The sequence below is a fragment of the Salvelinus namaycush genome, unplaced genomic scaffold (genome assembly GCF_016432855.1).
Source record: "Salvelinus namaycush isolate Seneca unplaced genomic scaffold, SaNama_1.0 Scaffold291, whole genome shotgun sequence".
In the NCBI taxonomy this organism is placed as follows: Eukaryota; Metazoa; Chordata; class Actinopteri; order Salmoniformes; family Salmonidae; genus Salvelinus; species Salvelinus namaycush.
The window spans coordinates 215,054-224,028 of record NW_024059797.1 but is presented as its reverse complement, the minus strand read 5'-3'; positions in this window follow the sequence as shown (position 1 = coordinate 224,028).

Genomic DNA, 8,975 nt, shown 5'->3' with positions numbered 1-8,975 from the left:
TCTAAAATAGATTAAATACGTTTTTTCCCTTATTAATCTACACACAATACCCCATAATGACAAAGCGAGAATAGGTTTAGACATTATTGCACATTTATATATTAAAAAAAAAACAGATACCTTATTAATGTAAATATTCAGACCTTTTGCTATGAGACTCTAAATTGAACTCAGGTACATCGATCACCCTTGAGGTGTTTCTAACTATGGTAAATTCAGTTGATTGGACATGATTTGGAAAGGCACACACCTGTCTATATAAGGTCCCAGAGTTGATAGTGCATGTCAGAGCAAAAAAACAAGCCATGAGGACAAAGGAATTGTTTGTAGAGCTCCGAGTTAGGATAGTGTCAAGGCACAGATCTGGGGAAGGGTACCAAAACATTTCTGCAGCATTGAAGGTCTCCAAGAACACAGTGGCATCCATCATTCTTAAATGGAAGAAGTTTGGAACCACCAAGACTCTTCCTAGAGCTGGCTGCCTGGCCAAACTGAGCAATCGGGGGAGAAGGGCCTTGGTCAGGAGGGTGACAAATCAAATGTATTTATATAGCCCTTCTTACATCAGCTGATATCTCAAAGTGCTGTACAGAAACCCAGCCTAAAACCCCAAACAGCAAGCAATGCAGGTGTAGAAGCACGGTGGCTAGGAAAAACTCCCTAGAAAGGCCAGAACCTAGGAAGAAACCTAGAGAGGAACCAGGCTATGAGGGGTGGCCAGTCCTCTTCTGGCTGTGCCGGGTGGAGATTATAACAACATTGCCAAGATGTTCTAATGTTCATAAATGACCAGCATGGTCAAAAAATTATAATCACAGTAGTTGTCGAGGGTGCAACAAGTCAGCACCTCAGGAGTAAATGTCAGTTGGCTTTTCATAGCCGATCATTCAGAGTATCTCTACCGCTCCTGCTGTCTCTAGAGAGTTGAAAACAGCAGGTCTGGGACAGGTAGCACGTCCGGTGAACAGGTCAGGGTTCCATAGCCGCAGGCAGAACAGTTGAAACTGGAGCAGCAGCAAAGCCAGGTGGACTGGGGACAGCAAGGAGTCATCATGCCAGGTAGTCCTGAGGCATGGTCCTAGTGCTCAGGTCCTCCGAGAGAAAGAAAGAGAGAATTAGAGAGAGCATACTTAAATTCACACAGGACACCGGATAAGACAGGAGAAGTACTCCAGACACATAAACTAGTACAGCATAAATACTGGAGGCTGAGACAGGAGGGGTCAGGAGACATTGTGGCCCCATCCGATGATACCCCCGGACAGGGCCAAACAGGCAGGATATAACCCCAGCCACTTTGCCAAAGCACAGCCCCCACACCACTAGAGGGGTATCTTCAGCCTCCAGCGACGCCCTCCTGTCCGGAGCAGCCAGAGTCTCCCTCCTGTCCGTAGCAGCCAGAGTCTCCCTCCTGTCCGTAGCAGCCAGAGTCTCCCTCCTGTCCGTAGCAGCCAGAGTCTCCCTCCTGTCCGTAGCAGCCAGAGTCTCCCTCCTGTCCGTAGCAGCCAGAGTCTCCCTCCTGTCCGGAGCAGCCAGAGTCTCCCTCCTGTCCGGAGCAGCCAGAGTCTCCCTCCTGTCCGGAGCAGCCAGAGTCTCCCTCCTGTCCGGAGCAGCCAGAGTCTCCCTCCTGTCCGGAGCAGCCAGAGTCTCCCGCCTGTCCGGCGCTGCCAGAGCCTCCCGCCTGTCCGGCGCTGCCAGAGCCTCCCGCCTGTCCGGCGCTGCCAGAGCCTCCCGCCTGTCCGGCGCTGCCAGAGCCTCCCGCCTGTCCGGCGCTGCCAGAGTTTCCCTCCTATTCGGGGTCCGTTGTAAGGGTCCCCAGTCCGGGGTCGGCGGCAAGGGTCGCCACTCCAGAGGCGCTACATAAGGGGGCCAAGACTAAAGTGGAGTGGGGTCTACGTCCCGCACCAGAGCCGCCACCGCGGTGTAATGCCCACCCAGACCCTCCCCTATTGGTTCAGGTTTTGCGGCTGGACTCCGCACCTTTGGGGGGGGGGGGGGTTACTGTCACGCCCTGACCGTAGATTGTTTTGTATGTTTCTATTTTTAGTTTGGTCAGGGTGTGATGTGGGTGGGTATTCTATGTTGTAGGTCTAGGTTTTCTATTTCTATGTGTTTGGCCTGGTATGGTTCCCAATCAGAGGCAGCTGTCTATCGGTGTCTCTGATTGAGAGCCATACATAGGTAGCCTGTTTTCCCAATTTTGTTTGTGGGTGGTTGTTTTCTGTTTAGTGTATGTCACCTTGCAGAACTGTTCGTTTGTCGCTTTGTTGTTTTTTGTATAAGTGTTTTTATTGATTAAAAGGTATAATGAATACTTGCCACGCTGCTACTTGGTCCTCTTCTCCTTCTCCAGATGACAATCGTTACAGCGACATCATTGAAGTATATATAGAAGAGAGTCGGACCAAGAATTGAACCCTGTGGCACCCCCATAGAGACTGCCAGAGGCCCGGACTACAGGAAGCCGATTTTACACACTGAACTCTATCGGAGAAGTAGTTGATGAACCAGGCGAGGCAACCATTTGAGAAACCAAGGCTGTTGAGTCTGTCGATAAGGATGTGGTGATTGACAGAGTCGAAAGCCTTGGCCAGGTCAATGAATACGGCTGCACAGTATTGTTTCTTATAGATGGCGGTTATGATATCGTTTAGGACCTTGAGCGTGGCTGAGGTGCACCCATGACCATGATAGAGCATGACGCTTGCAACGCCAGGGTAGTGGGTTCGATTCCCGTCACCACCCATACATAAACGACAGCAGGTTTTATTGTAAGTCGCTTTGGATAAAAGCGTCTGATGAATGACATATTCTTTTTATATATTCACTTACTTGCTATACAATGTAGAGAGAAAAAGGGTCAATTCAGGAGGGAGCAACGAAATTCATGTCCAAACGTTGTTTTCTTTGCCTTATGTCATTAGAAATTACATAGAATTAATCAGTAGCTTGTTCTCTACAATATTATAACATTCATATACTTGTACTTGACAGTGTTGATGAAATAATAACGATCATTTGCTGTGACCATTACTAGTTTAGACTGCACCGCACTTGGTTGTATGTGTTCCATATTTGGTGTTGTGAGGTTAAATATCTCAGAGTAAATCATCGGTAACTTTTCAACCATATTTGATAGAGACATTGGGTTTAGACTATTGTTTTCTGAGATAATGTTCTATTGATTGGGCATATTTGTAAACCTTGAATGAATTAATAATTTTATGTTTTTGGCTACTTTGCCACCAGATGCTTTCCTATATCGTTGGTATAATATAAAATACAAATACCAAATATTGTGTTTTATAAAGTCACTAGCTAGATTGGAAGAATGAGACAAACAAGGTGATTGTTTTTATTGTGTTGTTTAACTCCTGAAAGTATAGTCTTTGCCACAGTGGGCTATAAAGTCTTTTGGAGGACATATTGACCAAATTCAGACAAGGGGGCCACAGCCCAAGGGAAAAAGCACTGAAGGCTCTACACTACCGGTCAAAAGTTTTAGAACACCTACTCATTCAAGGGTTTTTCTTTATTTTTACTATTTTCTACATTGAAAAACAGACATCACAACGATGAAATAACACATATGGAATCATGTAGTAACCAAAAAAGTGTTAAACAAATCCAAATATATTTTAGATTCTTCAAAGTAGCCAGCCTTTTAATTACTAACTCTATTTTATCAATGTACCAATCGGGCTTCAGGAAGAAGTATAGCACAATTACAGCAGCCATGAAGGTTTTAAATTATATCACTGAAGCCCTTGACAAAAAACAACACTGTGTCTCACTTTTTATTGATCTCTCTACGGCTTTTGATACAGTTTATCATGCTATACTAAGGCAGAGATTGTCGAGTGTAGGTCTTTCAGAGCATGCAGTTGCATGGTTTGCTAACTAGCTGTCTGATATAACTCAGTGCACTCAATTTGATGGGCTTATGTCTGTTAAATTGTCTGTCTTTAATGGTGTGCCCCAAGGCTCTGTACTTGGTCCTCGCTTATTCACTATTTATTTAAATGATTTAGACAAAAATGTCCAAAATGCGCAACTTCATTTTTATGCTGATGATACTGTTATTTACTGTTGTGCCTCGTCTCTTACAAAAGCTTTCCAGAACTTGCAAACGGCTTTTTATACTGTTCAACATACCTTGTGTCAATTGAAGCTTATCCTCAATACTGACAAAACTAAACTAATGGTGTTTTCTAAAGCAAGAAATAGACCTCTGAACCGTTCACCTATTACTACCTGTCAGGGCAAGGAGATTGAGGTTGTAACCTCATATAAATATCTTGGAATTTTAATTGATGACGGCCTCTCTTTTAAATTGCATATTCAACAACTTACAAAACAATTGAAGCTGAAATTGGGATTTTATTTTAGGAATAAGGCCTGTTTTTCTTTTGAAGCCAGAAGGAGGCTAGTATCAGCTACATTTATGCCTTTACTAGACTATGGGGATATTTTATTTATGAATGCTTCCGCTCAGTGTTTGAGATCAATTGACACCCTTTACCATGGTACTTTGAGATTTTTTTTAAACTGCAAAACCCTTACGCACCACTGCACTTTGTATACCAGGGTTGGCTGGCCTTCTCTAGTCACCCGTAGGCTCAGTCACTGGTATACTTTGATTTATTAAGCCATTTTGGGTTTACTACCTTTTTATTTGGGCATTTTTATTGTTCAGAAATGTGGTGGGTACTCTCTTTGTTCGCTGGACTTTATCCTGCTAACTGTTCCAAATGTCCGAACTGAATTTGGTAAAAGGGCTTTTATGTACTCTGCGCCATCGTCTTGGAACGCCTTACAAAATACTTTTAAACTGGAAGAACTTGTCCCGATTGGTATTTTTAAATCACTGATGAATGATCTTGAGACTGATTCCCTGACCTGTCAATGTTTTTAATTTGCTGTTTTTGATTTTTGTTATACTCTTGTGAATTCAATGGTTTCTACTAGATTACTTGTAGTTTTTCATGTTGTTTGTTTGTATTTTTGTAATGACTTGGTGCTGCCTATCTTGGCCAGGACGCTCTTGAAAAGGAGATTTTAAATCTCAATGAGCCCTTCCTGGTTAAATACAGGTTAAATAAATAGTAAAAATAAAGAAAAACCCTTGAATGAGTAGGTGTTCTAATAGCAATAAGGCACCACTGAGGTTTGTGGTGTGGCTTTTAATACAGTCTTATCTCAATTTCAGATAACTCATCACAAAAATCCCTGAAATCATTATCTTCTTAGCTACTTCTTTGCTACATTGTCTAAGAAAAGATCCATATTGGAAGTTGGCTGGGCTGATGTATACAGATTCTGATAAAACTGGGAAACATGCTGAGAGATTTCTTTTGGATTTTTATTGGGAGTATTATTAATCATTAATTGACATATGGAAGGAAGTCTTTTCGCCTGCCCTTTTTTCTAAATTAAAGAAATATCTTTAATCATCTTGCTCTTACAAACGCTCCCCGGGCCTTTTCCTCGTAGAAACAATCTAACTGCATTTGCAATGATGATAGGTCCAGTAATTCCTGATTAGTTAGTTCCCTTTTTTTAGTTTAATCCATTATTCCCTTTATGATGTCATATTCTTTCTCTCTCTTGGCACGAGCAATTTCTTTTCCCATTGAAATAGCCAAAAGCCTTAATCAAATTTCCTTAGCTCCCAGTAACTTCCAAACATATTCATAACACAGGCACAATTCCTGTATTTATCATTAATTCCTGCTACTTCCTTCTTAAATACTTAATTCTCTAGTAAAGTCTTGTTCATTTTCCAGTAACCTTTAACTTTTTTTGGTTGACAAACCATGCATATTTATCTTTATTGAGATCCCGTTGTGGTCTGTTAAAATCAATGGTTCAATCGAGACTGTATCAACCTTGTCAGCAATATCTTCAGATATCAGCCAGAAATCAATACGGGATTGTATAGATAAATCTTTGGTACTCCATGTAAACATAATCTTATGAGGGTTCTTATGTCTCCAAATATCTAGAACACCTAACCTTAGACATATATTCCTTATCTCACAAACAGAATTGCTATCCATAGGAGGCCATCTATCTAGATTATCATGTAATACTGTATTAAAATCTCCACCCCATATTACTTTGACCAATTGAAATTTAGACATCATTTTACTTATTTTCCTCTCAATGTCTCTAAATAAAATACAGTTACTTGACTTGTTATTGGAAGCTTAAGTATTTACAACAATTAATTGAACATGGTTAACATCTACCAATAGTATAATCCATCTCCATGTATTATCTGCTTCATGACTCAATATATGAGCCTTAAAGTTGCCTTTTAAAATAGGGACACCTGCTGACCGATTAGTACCAAATGAAAACCAAATGTCATTCATATCATCACCATTGACACTTCCAAAACGCAGTATCTGTGCAACAGGCATGAGTTTCTTGAATGAAATGAGTCGGCACTCTTACCCTTACAATACAAAAATAAAGATCTCCTTTTCAAAAAATGACAGATTCCCCTGGCATTAATAGAAAAAAACAGAAATGGACATTTACTATCAAAGTGACTATATGAAGAATATTAAACTTGTATACGTTCACATGAATCGGGTTCTCATAAAAAGAAAAGGTCTTACTAGTTGCAAATAGAAACATACCTTTGCACCACGTAAGTGGTTGATCTAAATTATATATATTTATACAATTGCAAATAACATTGTACCATAGATTGGTAAAAACGAATAGCCATTAAGCTAACATTAAGTGTCAGTGCGAATTTCCCTGCCATAAAAAAAATATATATATATTAAAAAAGTTTGGCTCACACAAACAATGCTCTTTCCTCAATAAATATCTAGTTTTATCAAATTAGCAAATAAAACTCAGTCCTGCACAACTCACTTGACAAGTCCAGCAGTCAACAAACTAGGCGTCAGCGTGAATTTCCCTTCCATTACCAAAAGCCTTAGCTCCCGCAAAGTATGCACTTTTCCCTTCCTTCCTTGCTCTCTCAATTATCGGCCACAGACGATTCAGAGCTTCTTTGTCAAATGGAAGCTGCTCCTTGGTTGGGGTATTCGGGTATGAATCGCATTCACCCCCCTTTTTTACACCGCAAGCATATGAGTGAGTTTCAACAATGCCTCTTTTCTCCTTGGAAGTTTCAACATCCATTATCTCAGCAACAGTTTGGTCATGTCCTGATTACATGCTACTAGCTATGAAGACGTTAGCAGGCTAATTTAACTACACACGCTGACACTTTTCGATAGCTAGCTTGTTCGTTGGAAATAGTCAAAAATATATGTCAAAGGTTTGATTAATTACAAAATTATTCATAGTATGGTTAGATATCATTTTTTGTGTAAAAAACAAATTGCAACTGCAGTCTAAAACTATAAACTTTGTGAGAAAACCCCAAAATTGTTCCTCAGCTAGAAATGTTACACCCTCTCATGTCGCAATCTTTATCATATCACTGATTTCATGGAGCTCTCCTGCTCATCATTTACTTCACAAAATCCCGCAAACGTGAAAGCGTCAGAAATAAACATTGCGAGATTGTACATATATGTGAGTCAGAGATTTGAAAGCAGACGCTTTCATCCAAAACGATGTACAGTAATCCGTACATACATTTTACGTTTGGTTGGCCCAGGGAAATTAGAGTTTTTCGATCTTTTCGAAGCAATTTTTGTATATCTTTCTTTGTAGTACTGTATGTATTCAATCATTTCGAATTGATCACTTCCCACTGGGTACATACATCAATTCAATGTTTATTCCACGTTGGTTCAACGTAATTTAATTGGAATTACATTGATATTGTGTCACAGTGAATTTTATAATCTGCAGTCAATTTAATTATGTTTTCATGTGCCATGATTCTGACATTTTACATATGATCCTCATAGGATTAGGCTACATAATTACAGTGGTGCAGTAAATGTAATCTCAATTCAATACGATGTGCATATACTGTACATATAGCCAATATAGCTATTAAACCCATGTTCAGTGACTAATCTGTGACGCAAGTGGCCTAATATGTTTGTGACGTTCCATGAAACCCACGGTATTGTTTAAAACTCGATTCTGATTGGCTTGCAGGTCATTCTACAGTGTAAATTATAAATGAAAACGTGCTTTTATAGCAGTGTTACAGATTCACAATACCGAGCGTGTCTCAACCCGTACCGCACTTTTATCTACCTAAAGGTATCTTCACGCACGACTGGATAGGCCTTTTGGATACGCTTGTCCAAGGTAAGGATATGCGTCAAGATATAGCCTACTTTTAATGTTTTAGTTCCGAACTTAAATTACTCCAGTCAAGTGATTCATCGTAAAAGTTTGTTGTTTTGACTGAGCAGTCCAATGGCCAATAACATACATAGATTATGCATTAGGCAATGCACAAGTCAGTGTTTAGGTCAGAATATAAAGTTGCTACTTCCGTCAACTCAAGTTACTCAATTCAAGTGATTAATCGTAAAATTGAGTTGTTTTGACTGTCAAAACAAATAACTTTGATGGAATATTCAAAATTATAATGGCAATTATGAATCACAAATTCACAACATTACTTGCATTTCAATGATTCATCCAGGCCCAAGACATAAAGTTGCCTGAAAGCTGTGTAACAATCATTCCATTGCTGACCCATAGGATGGTAATCACGTACATGATTGGCTTAATCTAGAATCATGGATACCTTTCATGTGAGTACACACACCATATTTTTTTTTTTACATATCTCAGAAGGAAGATACCTCAATATCTGGAAGCACTGTCTCATGTACAATTGTTAATGCTATCTCTGAAATGTCTAACAAAATGTTGACTTCATCGTTTCATCAAGACCCTCTCATCACAAGTTGGAACTAGTGGTCAACATTGGGACAATGCAGCCATAAATAACATGGACCAATATTTTAATGGAGGTAAGCACTACACTTCTGATGGGTTTAAAGATTGTATTACAT